This window comes from Pteropus medius, unplaced genomic scaffold (assembly GCF_902729225.1).
Source record: "Pteropus medius unplaced genomic scaffold, Ma_sr-lr_union100, whole genome shotgun sequence".
NCBI lineage: Eukaryota > Metazoa > Chordata > Mammalia > Chiroptera > Pteropodidae > Pteropus > Pteropus medius.
The window spans coordinates 9,718,536-9,736,635 of NW_024350319.1; the positions used below are offsets into that span (position 1 = coordinate 9,718,536).

The window sequence follows — 18,100 nt, forward strand, 5'->3', positions numbered from 1 at the left end:
GGAAGGAAGGAAGGAAGGAAGGAAGGAAGGAAGGAAGGAAGGAAGGAAGACAAAACAAATTTTTATTTCTACAGTTCAAAGATTAAAATTGTGGCTTCATGCAGTTATTTTCTTTTGTTGACTTAATGCAAAATTATTTAGCTATGATGGCAAAAAGAGGAGAAATTGTGCCATGTAAATATTTTTAAAGGTTTTCTGTTTTCTAATCTGTTTTGTTTTATCTAATTTTTCCTCACTGAATCTTATTCAAGCAAAACATGTTCATCTTCCCATTACTCTGATTTTGATTACAAGAGTGTAGATGGAGTGCTTTATGACTCCTCCAAGGGAATCGTTTCATAGAAAAGGCCACCTTAGGTTTCCATCACCACTGAGCCCTTCTGCTGGGAAGGTAACCTTTAGCAAGAGCTATGGCCTCTTAATCTTTTAGTGGAAATGGCACTTGTGAAAACGGGGGCTGATAGTATTTTGGCTCACTAATTCATGCCATGTGGGCCAAAATTAAAGCATTAAAATTTCATAGATATAATATCATTTATAAATCATGTCATAAAAACATTCATTTCCCATAGAGCTTGAGAACTGGGCATGTCTTCCTCCAGCTGTTGCTTAAAGTTCACAACAAGCACACCAGTATTTGTCAAAAATAAAAGCTGTGGTAAATGGGAGATATTTCCCAGTGACACCTTCAAAGCACTGAGGTGCTGTCCTCTCCTCCGCGTGCACACATGACCTCCGTTAATAATAGCAATGGGAACTACAGGCATGCCTCAGTGCAATGACAGAGAACAGCGGAGCTGTATTCACAGAGCACGCAGTTCTGGGAGGGCAGCTTTCTGACTTTTTATGACCTTTTTCTGTTTAGATGGAGAAAAAGACTATTTATCACTTTCCCCAAGTTTCTCTTCTATAAAATTTCAATATGTTTAGGTGGCGAGGACAGTAGACTAATTAAATAGATGGTCAACATTTGCCACATTTCAAAAAATGACAGATGCTTCTTTTTGCCATTTAGCCTGAGAAAGGAGATAGGGAGCTGATAATTGTTTAAGTTACAAAAATAATTTGCCCTACTGTACTAGTCAGTTTTTAAAAATTATCTTTAGCTACGCTTGGATAAAATCCTTTTGTGGTTTTGAAATGGTGGAAATTAGAATAGCCACATTGAGGTGTTTCTGGGAGGTACATGACACATGTTTGTTTGGCTTGCAGACGCTAATGGATATATAATCACATTTTCCAACCATAAAACCCCTGTTGGTAAAACACTTTCATCTGCAATAATCCACTACTTTCTTGAAACATGCTAATTTGCTCTAATAATGCAGGACCCCTTAAGGGTTTCTCTGTTGTGTAAACAACTAGTTGTGGTAAGCTATCAGACGTGAAAGGCCATTATATAATAAACTGGACTTTGTTACTTTTCAGGAATTTGTTGGTGGGGGGGAGTTGTTTTGTTTTAATTTCATTTGTTTAATGTGTTAGCAGTTCACAGTATATTATAAAGATGGATGCTTTGACATTTGATATGAAAAGTAGGTGAACCATATTTTTATTTCTTGATTTGTTACATTGGAGAAGATTCTCTATTTATTCAGTTTTAAAGATCAGCCTCAGGAAACTTGGAGCTATTCTGAAGTGTGAATTTCTACATTTAATGCATGGTCTCCAGGCTGAAATATACATAGACACAGACATTTGATAGTGTAGAATTCTTTCCTTTAATCTTTGAGGTGCAGTATCTGCATGCTCATTCAATGAACACACTTTGTACACATTACCTACCCATGCCACCAATGTCATTTGTCTGGTACATAATCTAGAATGTGTTTTTGTGCTAATTGAAATATTAGTTTGTTTTCAATCTGATCTCAGCCTTCCAACAAAGCTAAAAACTGTCAGGCAGAAAATCAAAGAGATGCGGCTGTATATGTACCTAACCGCAACACACATTTGAGTATAAGTAGACATACATATATTCTATGCAAATGTACCAAGAGATTTTCCATTTTCTTTCCATCGGGTTTATATATATATACATTCAGTGCTTCCATGTGGATATAGCTCTGGCTCTGAGAAAACCAGACCATTAGATGTATGGTAACCTGATTGGAAAACCTGAAACAGTTTAAATCAGCCAGTTCCTTCTGGTCTTTGGGAGTATATGAGTTTATATGTCCACTAGTTTTTTTTTCCTTTTTAATTTTTATTCCAAACATATACAAACGTGAACAGAGTACTATAATGAACCTCCACATGTTCATCACCAGCCCCAACAAACATCAAATCATTGGTCAACCCTGACGCATGTCCATTAGTCACATCTCCCCAGCCCACCCTCTGAGACAAGTCCAAGATAATATTACTTATATTATTTCATATCTAAATATTTTAGTACTTCTAAAAGATAAAAACTGTTTTTATATGTGACCAAAGTGCCAATATCACACTAAAAAATTGACCATACTTCTTCATATCATCAAATGTCCAATCAGTGTTTACATCTCCAATAATCTCATAAGTAGTGTAAATATTTATACTTAAAAAAAATCAGGATCTAAATAAAGTGTATATATTGCAATTAACCAATATGTTTTTAAGGCTTTGAAAAATAGGTGCTCACCTTCTCCTTTTCTTTTTCTTGCAGTTCATTTGTTGAAGATACTTGGCTATTTGTCCTATAGCTTCTCACAGCCTAGTTTTTGCTGATTGTATAGTTTAGTTTAATGTGCTCTTTGTCCTTTTATTTCCTACCATTAATAGTTGAGTCTAGAGATTTGGTCATATTTAGATCTGATTTTCTTTGATAACTACATAACTGATATTATCTTCTTAATAAAAGGCATATAATATCTAGTATTTTTTGGAGATATTAACCATTGTGTTCAATACCAGATTCAATAATTCATTAGAGAATGCAAAATGATATTCTTATTTTCTCATGCATTCTTCATTTATTAGATGTAATGTTTCCATAATTTAAGAAATCCCTGTATTACTCTTTGATTAACAATGGAACTATTAGTGTAAAAAAGGGAGGGTAAAGTATTGATTCTTTTATTTATAGTCGTCAGAATAATGATTTACCTCCCTGGCATTCTTCATCAGTACCCAATAATTATTTTTTCAATATCATAAGAACACATGAATATAAAATCTATTGAAGTATTTTAATTTATTGTCATTATTATCATTATTGATGCTGAAATTGTCCCATCTTTGGCCAATAAAAGCCTCTTAAGGCCAAGTTTTTTTTTGGACACTTTCACACTCACTCTTACCTCTGTTTGCGAGATTGTATCCCAGAAACTTTGTAAATGAGTTCCTCCTTCTTCCTTTTACTTAGCGTACCCTTTCTATCTCATGCTCATTCCAGGTGTTCTGTCACATGATTTGAATTTTGGGATAGCTTCTTAAAGAGCTAAATTTTAAACGTAAAGTACTCAGATACACAAAATGCCAGAACACATTATTTTTCAACAACCTGTCTTAATCTTCTCATATTTTCACCTTATCTTAGAGAACCAAATTCACCTGGTGTTTGGAATTCTAGTTTTTTTGGTGGTCTCTTAGCCTCAGACTGCAAATGCTGTGCACTCTATGTCTCCTTCATCACTGCCTGTTACATGGTAACCACTGAAATACTTGTTGAATGAATCAATGACTGAAAGAACAAAGGAAAAAATGAACCTATGATTTCTTTTTACTTTTAGGAATAGATCCAGTTTTAGATATTATGCTGCAAAACTGAGCACATTAGCTGATAGGAGAAAGTTTATATTGCACAAACAGGATGAGAATGGATTTCCTGAGTCATTTGTGGGGGAGGGCTTCAACTGAAAACTGTCCCTTGTATGGAAAAGCATTCCCTGTGCAGACTTTTATACACTAATTTTTACAAGCATCAAAGTAACACACATGCTTCAAAGTGTTATGGGATTTTGTGTCAAGAGGCTGAAATAATTTAGTGAATCTGAAGGGAGTGGAGTGTCATAGAATTATGGTTGTTTTACCCATTTCTTCCTTTCTGTTTAGGTGATTTATCTGTTCTGATTTTCCTCAATTGTTTAGTGCTGAGATTTCATGGAAATAGGTGTTCTAAAAGCCACTAAATATTGTTTTTTAATTACCTCACGGCCTCAAAGGAACAAGTAATCCTCATCTTCTTTTTATTGGCACTAAAATTCTCTATAACTACCAGCTCCCATAAAGATCGTTCTTTTTAAAGCCTTGTTTCTTCCTAAGGAATGTTGATTTTCTAGATAGATTACTGCAGAATGGAGTCAGGCAAAAAATAATCATTGTTATTCAAGTCAGTGCTTCACAATATATCCGGGTGCTAAGAGCCACTCTAATTGAATAAGGTCCATGTGTTATAATAAAATTATTTATCTCCAGACAAGAAAAGCAATAATTTCATAATATGTCATGTGTCAGTGCTGACATATACACAGGAGAGACATACAGTTGGAGAGCAATGGTAACAGTTTGTTGTACACTTACTAAATTCATGCTTGCTACATGTCCTGTTCCTTAATCCAGCAGTCTACATTCAATTTTTTTATTGCACTTGCTGTAAAGGTAAATAATTGATAAGCATTTAATCTTGATAAATTAGGTTGAACCATATGAAATTTACATTTTGTAGGTCAAAAATATTTGAAAATTCAGTTTTCTCTTTATATTTATTATTTAAAAATGTACACACATGTGCTATAATCACTAATATACCAAGGCACAACTCTTAGGGTGAGGGTCAGTAATGTAGTAGCTATAATAATTCTGTATCTCGTATAATCTGAGTAATTTCTGAATTGTTAGTTCTGATCAGATCATCACTGTTTTTATTCTGGTACTGTGGCTGGCTGGAAGCTTGATCTAGGAAGGCAAAGTGCTAAGCTCTGCCAGTTTCTTGTTATGTGCATGTGTTTGCATTGTTAGTATTTTTTTTTGTCAATCTGTGGTTTCTTTGCAGGCATCGCTTTAAGCCCCTAGTCCATTTTAAGAAGGCTAATTAATAAGTCAAGACAAATAATATAATAAATATATAAACCGGTCTGACTAGACCATCTAAATCAGGATATATGACAATATGCTGAAAGAGAATGTTTAATATGTTGATTCTTTGAGATATGGATGCAGGATGATTCATTCATTATCAAGTAGAATAATAAATTTTACTAGAAAATTTTATTTCTAATTTTTCAAATGACAAAATAGATGTAAATGAAACTTAACTCGAAATGGAATTTTTCTTCCCACGTATGGTCTTTCCACATGGTTTGGATTTCTCACAGCATGGTGACTGGGTTCTGAAAGAGAACCTCTCAAAAGTCAGCGTTCCAAGAAAACAAGGTAGACGTTGTCTAGACTTTTATGACCTATGTTTGGAAGTCACATAGTATCACTTCTACCATCCTTAATTAATTAAAGCAACTATAAGCCCAGCCAGAATCAAGGAGAGGGGACATTGACCCCCATTTCTCTATGGAAGGAATGTCAGTTTGTCAAAATACAAGTTTGTGGCCATTTTTCATAAACCACCACATCACCTTGTTAAACAATCCCATATATAATGTCTCTAACAAATGGTCATCCTACTTACTACCTCTAGTGATACGGAACTCATTATCACAGAATACAAACTATTTCTTTTTCTGGACAGTAAGAAATAGAAAATCTTTCCTCAAGCTGGACAAAAATATGCGCTGTCATAATTTCCAGGTTTTGGTCCTCATTCTGCCCTCTGGAACAGAACAGAGCAATTCAGTTTCCCTTCTTGCTTGAAAGGAGCTTTCAAGTGAACTACGTTTTCTTTTGGAGGCTCACATTCCTAGTTGCTCTAACCAGGTTTCCTATATCCTGCATCACCTGGTTATCCCCTAAGCAATCAATGGTTTATCTTTATCCCTCTTAACGTGCTGCTAAATTGGAACACGTGTTCCATTTAATACTGCTTTTTGCTGGCTCAGTCATTACAACACTATTTGTATATAAAATTGTTTCCCCAAAGAAAAATATATGCATTTATAAAACAATTCATTAGAGCTTACTATTAACAGATAATTTTTCAGATTCTCAGAGTGCCGGCATACTCTGAGCTAGTGAGAGCTGGTGTCGTAGACAGTTCTATATGCTTTCAGGCAGCAAACATTTGTGTCCCATATGGCAAATATTCTCAGCCAGTGAACACTCCACTGCACCATACTGAGTTGAAAGTGTTCGGCAATGTGTATTATATACCCCTCTGGAGCCTCTCTTTTGCCATATATATTTGTGTTCTGGTGAACTGCTTCAAGCCATAATGGCAGAGAAAATGTATGCAAGTGGTAGTGCTGAGACTGAGGCAGAGAAACGGGAAGAGTATCATACTGGGTGTTAACATGCAGGGTTTCCAGCAGCTTGAGAAGCCTTTGATGAAAAAAGGTCAAGGTAACAGATGGTAAAGATCAGCAGGAAATTAGGGATTGGTGTAAGTCCTTTTGACATTCTGAAGGGCATTATAAAGCATCCCCATAAGAATGGCTAACAATTGTTTGAAAAATTCTTAGAGAAAACTAAAGCTAGAGCATGTCATGACTTCTAGTGATTTAACAAAAATGGAAGAGTGATTTTAACAATAATGACAGGAACTCATCTTCATAGAGACTATGTTCTTAGGAGACTGAGTGATGCAGATACAGCTGGCACTCCATTTTCAGAAATACATGTCCCATACCAAAAAGCATATTTCTGTATTCTGGGTAAGTTTTGATCATGGAAGACTAAAATAGAATTAATTTTGCTACAATATTACATTTTTCACCCTTTACTTATCATATTTAGCTTTAAACAGCTGTATTACACTGTTGATCCACAGTAAGCTTCTTCAGTGAAGACCTCCAAGATCTTTTTCAGGTGAAATTCTGCAAACCAGATTCTCTTCTGCCTCCCAACTATATATAACATTTAATCTGGTCACTGTTGTAATGAGGCCCATGACAAATGTTTATTGGGCACTTGCTGTGCTCCAGACAAAATTAAATGTTTTTTATTATCTCGAGAGATCTCTACAACAAACCTATAAGATAGTTACTTATATTCTCCCTTTCTTAGTTTGGAGAGGATTATAGAAGCTACGTAGATCTTATAGTCAGTGAATGGTAGAGCTGGGATCGGTGTAGCTGTTGGGATGACATCAGATATTGAATATGCCATTTGTGATGTCAGCTATCCTTCCCTTATTGGTTTGTAAACTCTGTGAGAACAGAACTTGATCTGGCACAGTGCTTGCTTAGTTCATAGAATATGCTAAATGAATGAATGACTATGTTATGGGTCAATCAATTCATGAATCCATTAATAAACATCTATGATGCAAAGCTCAGTTCTTCTTGATGTAAAACATGTCTTAATGAGTATTAAAACTGTTTTTTTAAAGTTATGATTTTGTATTTACAGAACTCCATAAAAATGTCTTCCTGAAAGGGTCAGCAGCAGTGAGGCAGAGCAATCTTTTTGATCAGGACATGCTAGTTATCTCTGCTTTCCAAATATCTTAAAACCTAGCAGTGGCCTCAGGCATGAAATTATTTAATAGGCACTCCTAAAAGGAAAAACATGCTCTAAAACAAGAACGTTCAAGAAATCCTAACTTTGGCCCTGGGTGGAAATTGTCATGGACTACATCAACTCTAGAGAAATCTGGTATCTGCCATTGAAATTATAGACAAAAGAAACAAAGCTGAGATTATTGATTCTAGCTGTCTTAGTGGTTGGGGAGAGGGAGATCCTGAGCAATTAGCTGGGTGTATTAGATTGTTTAAAATATTGCCACTCCTCCTTATGGGCCCTTCCCTATGGAAAGATGACACACTTCCCTTCTTTGATGTTAAATTTGGCCAGTTGACTTATTTTTGCCAATGACATATGAGCAGAAGTGTTGTGTGCTACCTCCAACAGAAAGTTTTCAGAACACTTATGCAATATATTGCCATATGGCCTTTTTTCTGTCACAAGGCCAGCCATGTCCCAAATAAGAGGGTTTCATTAGCGTGGGTCCCAGAGTGTAGACATCTAGCTAACCCATTATGGTCATGTAATACTAACAAGAAATAAGTGGTTATAAGACACTGAGTAAATCCTTACTGCAGCATACTTAACCTGCGCTGACCAATAAACTAGTGAATATGCTTGAGGAAATCTGAGCTAATGCTGGAGAAATACATTAGGCATGAAAGGAAGAACAGCACCTTGCAGTCCTAGCCACTTCTAGCAAAGGGAGAGCCCTAATGCAGACATCATTTCTGTGGGCAGAGCTGGACAGACTGGGGTTAGAGTTGATGCACAGAGTGGATGCAAATGCCATGCCAGAACCAGACCTACAGTTGAAGCCCTGGAAATAATATGAAAGAAGATGGTATCTTCCTGAAGAGTGACAGAGAGTAAATAACACTTACTTCTTCTAATCTTATTGCTTCTTCTTTATCATAATCAACCAATTCCATAAGCCCTTCCTTTGAAATATATATCTCTACCATCTGTCAGTAACTTAAAATCACTACAGTACCTTAAAATCAATCAAATACCAAATGGATTTTTATTTTACTTATTTATGGGTTTAAACAGTAGTCGTTGGTTGTACGTGTGAGTCTACTATGGCACTGAGCAGTCAAGGGTCTGGAATACCTGACCCTCGCGCCCACCCCCCATGAATCAACTGATCTACTCCACTTGAATCTATTTTAAATATGTGGCTTCTAATTAGATTTCACTGGTATTGTAACCAAAAATATTTTACTGCCTCAGATAAGGTCACAGAATCATTTCAACTATTTGAAATTAATATCATCAAATTCTGTCCTGGTCTGTCCTAATCTCGACCATTCTTTTCTGAGAATGCGGCAGAAGAATCGTCAATACAGAGATAAATATTCATGTGCATTGCATTTTGCTCATGGGCCCTGTATAAACTATATTTAGAACTCTGAGTGTTGAGATGTACTGTGTCAACATTGAAATTTAATTACTGTGATGGACTTTAAATCCATGTACCTTCTTGCACTATGGAGTGAATATTACCTCTTGTGTTTGTTCATTCTCCATTACATTCCTATAGGAGAGGGTTGCAATCTGTTTAACCAAAACACCCACCTGCCCTTCTCTTCCAAGTGAAGGAAATGAACTCTCAGTTTTACGACTGTTTTATCTTTGTATTGTGAAAAAGAAATATTGTCTTGCTAAACTTTTTGGGCACTTTCCAATATATGATATCTTTCTGCTAGACCCTATTATCACTCATTCTGGTAATAAACGATAGTGTTCATTGCTAGGATTTGTAAAGCTCTGTCAAGTGAGCCCATTATTTTAAGCTCAGGTTAAAATAAGGAATTTAGATTTATATAAGCCTGGTGCAGTTTCATTAAGAATCAAAGGCATTTTAATTTTTCTTTCTCTTTACCTGAGGGACTTTAATTTCTTAATGTGACATTAATCAGTATTTTAATATTTCTTCAAAATGTATCTATTACCTATATGTTATTTACTGTCTTTGTCTAAGTCAATGAACAGGAATAAAAAGTATCTACATGATAATATAGAAACTACTGCCTTCTTGGCCCTTATATAACAGTAGGTGAGCGGATGCTTTTAAAAATCATCTGTCCATGGTACTTTTCTTATTCCTGTATAGGATTTTGATTTTATTTAAAATGAATGGCATAAACCCCAGGTCGGAAAACTAATAGAATTTCTGCGTTTACCTGCTGATCTATAACCTTTAGGTTGGAATGTGTATCAGTTTGCAGTCAGTTGGTTGGACGAAGCAATGCTTTAAAACCAAAATGAAAGGATCTTTGTTATACTCCAGCAGGCACCAGATATGAAGGCCAGTTTGGGTGGATTATTATTAGAATGATTTTATATTAGTCTTGATAAGTGGTACAAAATAAGCAGTAGGAAGTAGGTACAGCCTCCTAAATGAGAAGAGACAAGGGAAAAAAAATGTGTTTGATTACCTGACACCGATTCACTCTGTGCGATAGAAGGCTAATTAGGAGTCCAGGTCCTGGGAGCACATATTGCATAAGTCCTGGTCACTACACTGTTAGCGTGCACACTGTTGCTGGACAGCAGGATGTCCATGAAGGTACCAGTGTCTATCCAGTTGTCCTCAGCAACTGTGTGGGTGTGTGTGTGTGCACGTGTGCGTGTACAGAGCTATGACTGTAGCTTTGAGGTGCCTGATAAAAGGGCAAAGTTCCCTAGATGCTGAGAGCCTGGTATGAATGAGGAGCCACCTGCAGTACTGGCCGACAGTGTAATGGAATACAGCAGTACCCCCCTGAATCTCGGGGCATACATTCCAAGACTCCTAGTGGATGCCTGAAACTGCAGATAGTACCAAACTCTATATATACTATGTTTTTTCCTATACATACATACCTATGATTAAGTTTAATTTATAAATGAAGCACACTAAGAGGTTAATAATAACAATAATAAAATAGAACAATTATAACAAGGTCTTATAATAGAAGTTATGTGAATGTAGCATTATTAAGTAAAATAAGAGTCACTTGCACTGCAATACCACCACAGTCGATCTGTTAACCAAAGAGGCTGTTAAGTGACTAATGGGCAGGTGGGATACACAGTGTGGATACACTGGACAAAGGGATGACTTATGTCCTGGACAGGACAGAGAAGGACAGAGCAATATTTTATCACACTATTCAGAACAGCGTGAAATTTAAAACTTATACATGGTTTATTCCTGGAATTTTCCATTTCATATTTTTGGACTGTGGTTGACCACAGGTAACCGAGATGGTAGAACGTGAAACTACAGATAAGGGAGTCTACTGTATATTCTTAAACACAGAAACTAGTTCAAATCCCACTTCTATGACTTACTATTTATTTGGATGATCTTGGGGAAATTATTTAATCTCTAAATCTATCTCTTTATCTGTAAACTGTGAGTTGCCATGAGAATTAAACTAAATAATCCAGACCAAGTTTCTAGTCTAACTCCAAGGACATAGTGGGCTCTTGATAAACAAAAGTTATAAAGAGGGCCTGGCCCTCAGGCAGTGAGATTCAGATCTAATGAGTGCCATTGGAACAAGAGAAATGACATGTCGGTGGCAAAGCCTGGAAGCTGGGATTGGCGCAAGAGGCAGACTCATGGCATCAAAAGGTATGGACAGATCCTAGTGCTGGCTGTGGCAGCACGAGCCACTGCGAGCATCCACGAGAGCAGGTCTTTCTGGGCCTCCAGGAACATGAGGAGGCACTGGGCAAGCAACACCTGGTGAGCCAGGGGTACGCCAAGAGGGGATGGAGGTAAGAAGCAGAGATGATGGATGCATAGAATAGACTTTGCCCCTTTTCTCTTTTTACACATGGCCATTCTGCTTCTTTCTAGAACAGATCTCAGTCTAGAGCTTTGTACTCTGTGTGCCCCTAAACCCATCCTAAAAATGAACAATAGACCCAGGATATGTTCAGTGGTCATGAATACTTATTTTAAGTGTACTGTCTCTCAAAGAAACATCCTTTAAAAAAAATATTAAAACATTCCACCCAGATCTTTTTTAAATGAAGCCATATTCAAAGGAAGTACATAATGCCTTCACTATTGGTCTCCTCTCTTGGCACATCCCCTTTGACCTCTGCTTTTCTTCCACAAAAAATGTTGACATCTGTGTGTTACACAGGACACAAGAGATAGGTCAATGAATATGAAGAAAAGGGAAGAGGAAGGGAAGGGAGTGAAGGGAAAGGGAGGAAAAGTTAACTGAATTTCAAAGCTTATAGCACAAAAGGAACGTACTTGATATTCGCTGAAGATCCGATGCTGGAGGGCAGCACAGGTGCACTGGTTGCCCATTTGCCTGTTTGTCCTTAAGTCCATTTCTCTGCCTTCTTCTGTTCTAACTGTCAATCACAGGAAATACCATTTTCAAAGCTCCCTAGACAAACAGCTTCCTGATGTTTTTGGCCAGCAGTGGGTATTGGCAGGAAGACTGGAGGATGAGAAGAGAGAGAAGTCAAGGTATTTCTCTTTTTGCCTTTGGCAGTCATTTATAGCAGAAGCTATGTCTTCTCTGGCTTCACTCCCACTGGCTGCCCCTTCCCAGCTTCTGCTAGGCAGTCTCCACATTGGTACTTGTTCCAGCGTGAGTATATTGGTTTCTGGAATAGGGTAGTGGCTTCCTGCTGCTGCTTCATTTTCCCCTGTTTGGCTTTTCAGGTCTTCCATCATGTGTGTAACCAACTCCAGTATTAAAGTATCTCTATTTGAAATACATAGAGTGGTTTCTCTTTCTTGTTTAGACCCTGACTGATACACTCCACCTGGTGATATAAACCAACTTCTGCCCAGTGACTCCACTGGAATGGGAAAGTTAATGTATTTTAAGCAAATGTGTGTCTACACAGTTCTGAATAAAAACAAAAATGCATGAATAATGCATCGAGACATTCCATCACAGCAAAGTGTTGCTTTGGTCTCTAATATTGCATGCCATTTGCAAATATCCCCTTGTTTGTTATTATGGAGATTTTTTCATTAGGGCTAAACTATTTCACATGACAATCGAATACTTTGACAGCAGTTTACAAGAATTCCACACTTTTCCAGGTGAGAAAAAACAGCTCTGAACTGAGTTTTCCCTTCACCCTGTGCTTCCTGACATGTAGTCCATTTCTACTCACCAGAAGGCTTGCCCTTTGCCCTAGTGTAAAGGAATTTGCCTGGTCCACAGGACAAATTTATCTTGATCTGCTTTCTATTATACCCTTCTGAATGAGAAAAACTGGAAAGAGATTTTTATTAAGCAGTTAGAGAATAAAACTTGCTATTTTTTGTAAGAATTTGGACAGCAGCTTATAAAATGGGCCATTAAAATAATTCATATCTGAAATTCAGCATTAACATGATGCAGCACGTCAGGTGGGGGAGCTGAGTCCTCAGAGCTCTAGTCCTAACTGCATGGCTGTTTGAGTAATAGTAGGAGAACCATGTGAAAGAAGTAGAAATAGAAAAACTGGCTTGTTTTTAAGAGTAGCTTAAATTAGCTTTGAAAATAACAAGATCCTACTAGAGGCAGATAAACGGGATATTTCAATACTTAATGAGTTGGAAACCAATTCTTCCTTGACAAACAGCACCCCTTCCTGCATGCAGCTTTTTGTTCACACCAAACTTTTCGAGAAGGAGGAGGCAACAATTGTCCTTACTTTCTCCCTGAGCAGTAGAAGATGGGTTCCAGTTTTATTCTCGTAATCCATTTTGTATTCAGTGTCGCCTTCTTTTCACTAAGTTAAGTACCCTACAAACTGGGAATGTATCTTAGTCATCTCTAGCTGCACCCAATGGCAGCTAAGGACAGGATCGGCAAGTGGCTTTGGAAAATGTATTCATTTTGTGGCTAAATTTTACTCATGTGGTATGTCTGTATTCAAGATGTGCTTGTTTCTATTTCTCATTAACTGAAATCCACAGAACTCTGTGAATTCAGATCCCATACTTTACTGAGGTTTTGAGCAACTGCTCCATGTGACCATTTTTCATCTGCCATTACTTTTCAGTGTCTTTTAATAGGAAAGAATATATCCATTCTGTAAAAGAAGCAGGATTAGGATTTTTAAGAAGGCTATAAAATAACATAACAATGAATTCTTCGGTACCCAGTTGTCAGATATGTTTCACTAAATTGCAAGTATCAGATTACTTTTTTAATTATTTCAAACTCACACCGGGAATTATACAAGAACCCTATAATAGAGGAGAAAATAGGCTTACTTTTTCTATTGTCAGACTTCAGGCACCCACATGGATCTTCATGGCGGAGATTTCGACGATACTGTTCTTACTGACTTATTTCCAATCAGAGCTGAGAGATCAAAAAAGACAAACCCTCTGTGGATACACTCATATTTTTTTAGCTCGTGTTTAAAATTAACAAATTTCTTAGCTATCCAACAGTGAATAATAAAGCTGAGCTCCTTTATTTAAAGTTTTAAAATAGCTCTAGATTAGTTCTCTGTGATAAGGAAGCGGGTGTGCAGAAATCCAGTAACTGTCCCAGGGTTTCATCCCTGACTGTGACCTTGGGCAGATTATTTCATTGTACCCAGTGTCCCTTTGCTCTAGAAAGTGCAGATGATAACAGTGTTTACTTTGGATAATTATTATGAGGATTAAACTAGATCATTCATTTGTTTATTATTCAACAAATAGGTTTTCAACATCTATGTAATTGACATGGAGGCTGTCCTTGGAAGGTTTGAAAGGAAAAATAAAATTAATAAAGTAATTATACAAATAAATATGTCGGTAAAAGCTAGAAAAGAAAGATATTTGATGATACAAGAATAAAAAAAGATTACACGGGACTTCATTTAATCTGGGGAGATGGGAGGATCAGAGGTTTGCTGAATAAATGTAAATGAGTTGAGCTATCAAGGATTGGTAAGAGTTAACTAGGTGGGGAATGCGTGTGTTTGTGTGTGTGTGTGTGTGTGTGTGTGTGAGAGAGAGTGTAAGAGGGAGTGGGGGACATTTCAAACAGTAGAGAACATGTGCCACTACCCTGAGATAACAATTGTTACCCCTCTACTTTTTTTTTTTAGAAAAAAAATAATTTTTTTTGATCCAGAAATTTGAGGGATAACTTTGACAGCAGAGGGGTGTGTGTGTGTGTGTGTGTGTGTGTGTGTGTCAGGGGGAAATCCTCTGGTGATGTGCTTATATTTCGTAAATATGCAAGAAGTAGATTTCTCCTGGACATGATGGACACATACTGTTATTCACTCAGAAAACATTTACGAGGAACCTATGTAGTGCCAGGCACTACCCTAAACATTAAGAATACAGAGGTGAATGAGGCATAGGCTCTGTCCTCAAGGACTTCAGTCCTAGAGTTTAGTGAAGAAGAGAGACACCGAAGCACATTTTTATAATATGCCATATCAGAGCTGTGTATATATGGCCATCAAAAATGGCCTGACTGCCTCTGCCTAGAGGAGTCAGTGAAGACTCTACAGAAGAGGTGACGTGTGAACAGAATTTTAAAGGAAGCCTAAAACAGGCATTCCAGAAGAGCATGTGCAAAGGTGCCACATCTATATTCCCAGGACCTAGGAAAGTGCTTGGCACCTAGTATGTAAACAAATGGCACATTTATTTGAGTTACAAATGGCACAATAAGGAGTTCTATACATTATTTTGAATGGTTCAAATATATCATGCACATAGAGAATCAACTTACAGATATGAGGCCAGAAATGTAAACTAGGGTAAAATAGTGAAGATTTTTTTTTAAAGCAAGGTGAAGAATACTAGATTTTATTCTCTGGTCTAGATGATGGAAAGCAATTTAAGTATCTTAAGCCAAGGGAATGACATAATCAGCTTTGCAGTATAGAAAAATCGCTATGGCAGCAGTTTGGGAGATGGATAAGTTGGGGAAAAGACAGAAGGCAGAAAGACCAGTCAGGAAGTATCTACAGTTCTCCAGAAAAAAAGAGGATGAGGTTCTGAGTGAAGGAAGAGGGAGGGAATAAATTTCAGAAATATTATAAAGTAAAATCTCGCAGTAATATGTGGAGTTAAGGGAGAGCAAGGAGATGAGATGATGAGGAAATGTTTGTAGACTACATGACTGCTAACACCATTAACAGAGATAGGGATACAGAAATGAGGAAAAGGTTGAGAAAATCTGCAAAGATCCATCTGGGACATGGTGTGTACAAGAGGCATGGTGTGCACATAGGAGACATGTGCAGATGGAGAGAGCACTGGGCTTCTTGTTTAGATTTGGGGATCATAACTCACTCACTTACCTGCAGATGAGGCAACATCAAAGAGAACTTTGGAGCCCATGACTCTTGCCCTATCGCCCTTCACCCATCTTCATCGCACACCTCCTGGTTACTCCTTCCTGGTCACTGAAGAACTTATAAACTGGCTCACATCCTCACTCTGCCCAAATTCATGCTATTGCCCAGATATTGCCCTTAGGCAAATTATATCATGTGTCGACTTTCTCAAGGCAGAAAAACCAAAATAAATGTTAAGAGATATCTTGTCCCTCTTATACACCCATCTTGGGATAAAGAAGAGAAGTTGTACCTTATACAACTTAGAATGGTGGAGATTCAAGAATCTAACAGAGGAGCAAAAGTACATTTTATAGAACAGATCCACTTTTAAAAGGACCATTTATTTCCACACACAAAGAGCTCAAAATATTTGTTTTGTCCTTTTTTTAAAATGGGTATCCACTCACAGTGGCTAAGTTGCTGAGAATTGAAATGTCGACATGATTTCTTCTAAATAACTCCTTGGGAAAGCACTTACAGCCTCTATTTATTATCCAAATGTAACTTAAGGACAAGAGTGGAAGAATTATTTCTGAGAGAAAATAATCAATGAATCATTTATCAGTTTTCCTGCCTTTTGTATAACAAATAGTAATTAGTATGATGTCTTTGTTGGCAAATGCTTGTCAGACAAAATGCAGTCTAGAAGCAAAGGAAGATTCTATAAAGAACTGTGTTGTTTTGCAGAGTAATTGTGGTGCTATCACTGGAATTTTATGAGATCGCATTGTTAATTTTTAATTTGTATCCTTAATAGCACCAAAGTTATTAGTGCCTACCTAGAGTTCTGAGTGTCTGCATTAGATAACAGAATCTTGATATGGTGAACATTTGGAAATAAACATTAGTCTAAGAGAAAAAAGAGACTCATAAGACTCAGATGACCTTGAACAGGACACAATTTTCAGAAATCGAATTTGGCAGAATGAAAAGATATTTTATCAATTAGCTTCCTAAGCTACTTCTATATTTTCTTTCTTTGGTAAAGAATGTACCAAATCCTGTCCAGAGTCTTAGAATCACCTCCCAGACTCTTTATCTGAGATTGTTTGCTCTACTTTTCTAAAAGTTTATTTTCATTTCAATGCTTACTAGTTGTGATACTTGAAAATCAAAGATAAAGGAGATCCAGTCTCTTTTCTCAAGGTGCTCACACGGGAGTTTTCTCAAGGTGCTCACAGTGGGAAACAGAGACCTGTAAACAGATGATGCTGATGTGGTAGGTCATAGGTGCAACAAAGGAGGTAGACTTGCTCATTTGGGATAAGTCACCCACTCATTTATGGACTCTCTAAATATTACCCAGATTCACACAGAGCCCATCACAATTATCATAAAAAGAATCTGGAGTAGAAGGGTACCCTCATTCTGTCTTTTCTCTCTGCATTTCATCCACAAGATTGGCTCTAAGCATAAGCTGGGAAGTAACTTTCAGTGGCTGCTGAAATCCAGTTATATGGCCATGTGATTTTTGTTGTGGCTCTTGGAAATAAATATATTTTTCTATAGAGAATGAAAAAATACTTACATAAAAATGAAGTTATTAAAAAATAAAGCTAGTTCAATACATCCAGAACTAATTTTGTTTTCAGTTAAAGGGATAGCAGTCTCATCAGTCAATATTAACAGATATGATGTCCCACAATTTCATTTGCAATATTATTTATGGATAAACAGAAAAGAACATACTAACTACATCTACCCAAATCTGTAAATGTTTTGCCCACTTTAGAAAGAAATATACTTTTCTCTCAATATCTTTCCTTCAAAACTACCAAAGATCTCTAATACCCTCTTGTTTCTTCTAACTTTTCAGAAGACCTGTGTTATCAAATTATACCTCATTACAAATTATTCTTAACTATTGTGATATTGTCATCTCATAAAAGAAAACCTCAATAACAATAGATAAATAGATGAATGGATAGATGAATGATAGATGATAGATAGATAGATAGATAGATAGATAGATAGATAGATAGATAGATAAATAGATAGATGATAGGTAGATAGATGATAGATCGATGATGATGATAATAATAATAATAGATAGATATAGACAGACACACAAATAGATTTTGTACCTTTTACCTCTTTTCTTTGATTATCTTTGAATTAACTATGATTACACATAATTAGCATGAACAAGTACTTATGCAAACGCTGATCCTTAAATTGATTTATATGACCATTCAATAGATGGATGAAAGTATGTCTCTATGTATGAGAG

At 36.7% G+C, this 18,100-nt stretch overlaps 1 protein-coding gene and 1 long non-coding RNA gene across 3 annotated transcripts in view; one reads left to right on the top strand and one right to left on the bottom strand.

Moving 5' to 3' along the window:
• The window catches only part of ST6GALNAC3 (ST6 N-acetylgalactosaminide alpha-2,6-sialyltransferase 3), a 478,754-nt gene that overhangs the window by 427,436 nt on the left and 33,218 nt on the right, over positions 1-18,100 (top strand). The window lies entirely within an intron of this gene.
• On the bottom strand, positions 11,821-13,885 carry LOC120583242 (uncharacterized). The gene is made up of 3 exons (XR_005647739.1): positions 13,790-13,885; positions 12,700-12,800; positions 11,821-12,008 (listed from the first exon to the last, which is right to left on the bottom strand). It is a non-coding gene; the product is annotated as an uncharacterized LOC120583242 (long non-coding RNA).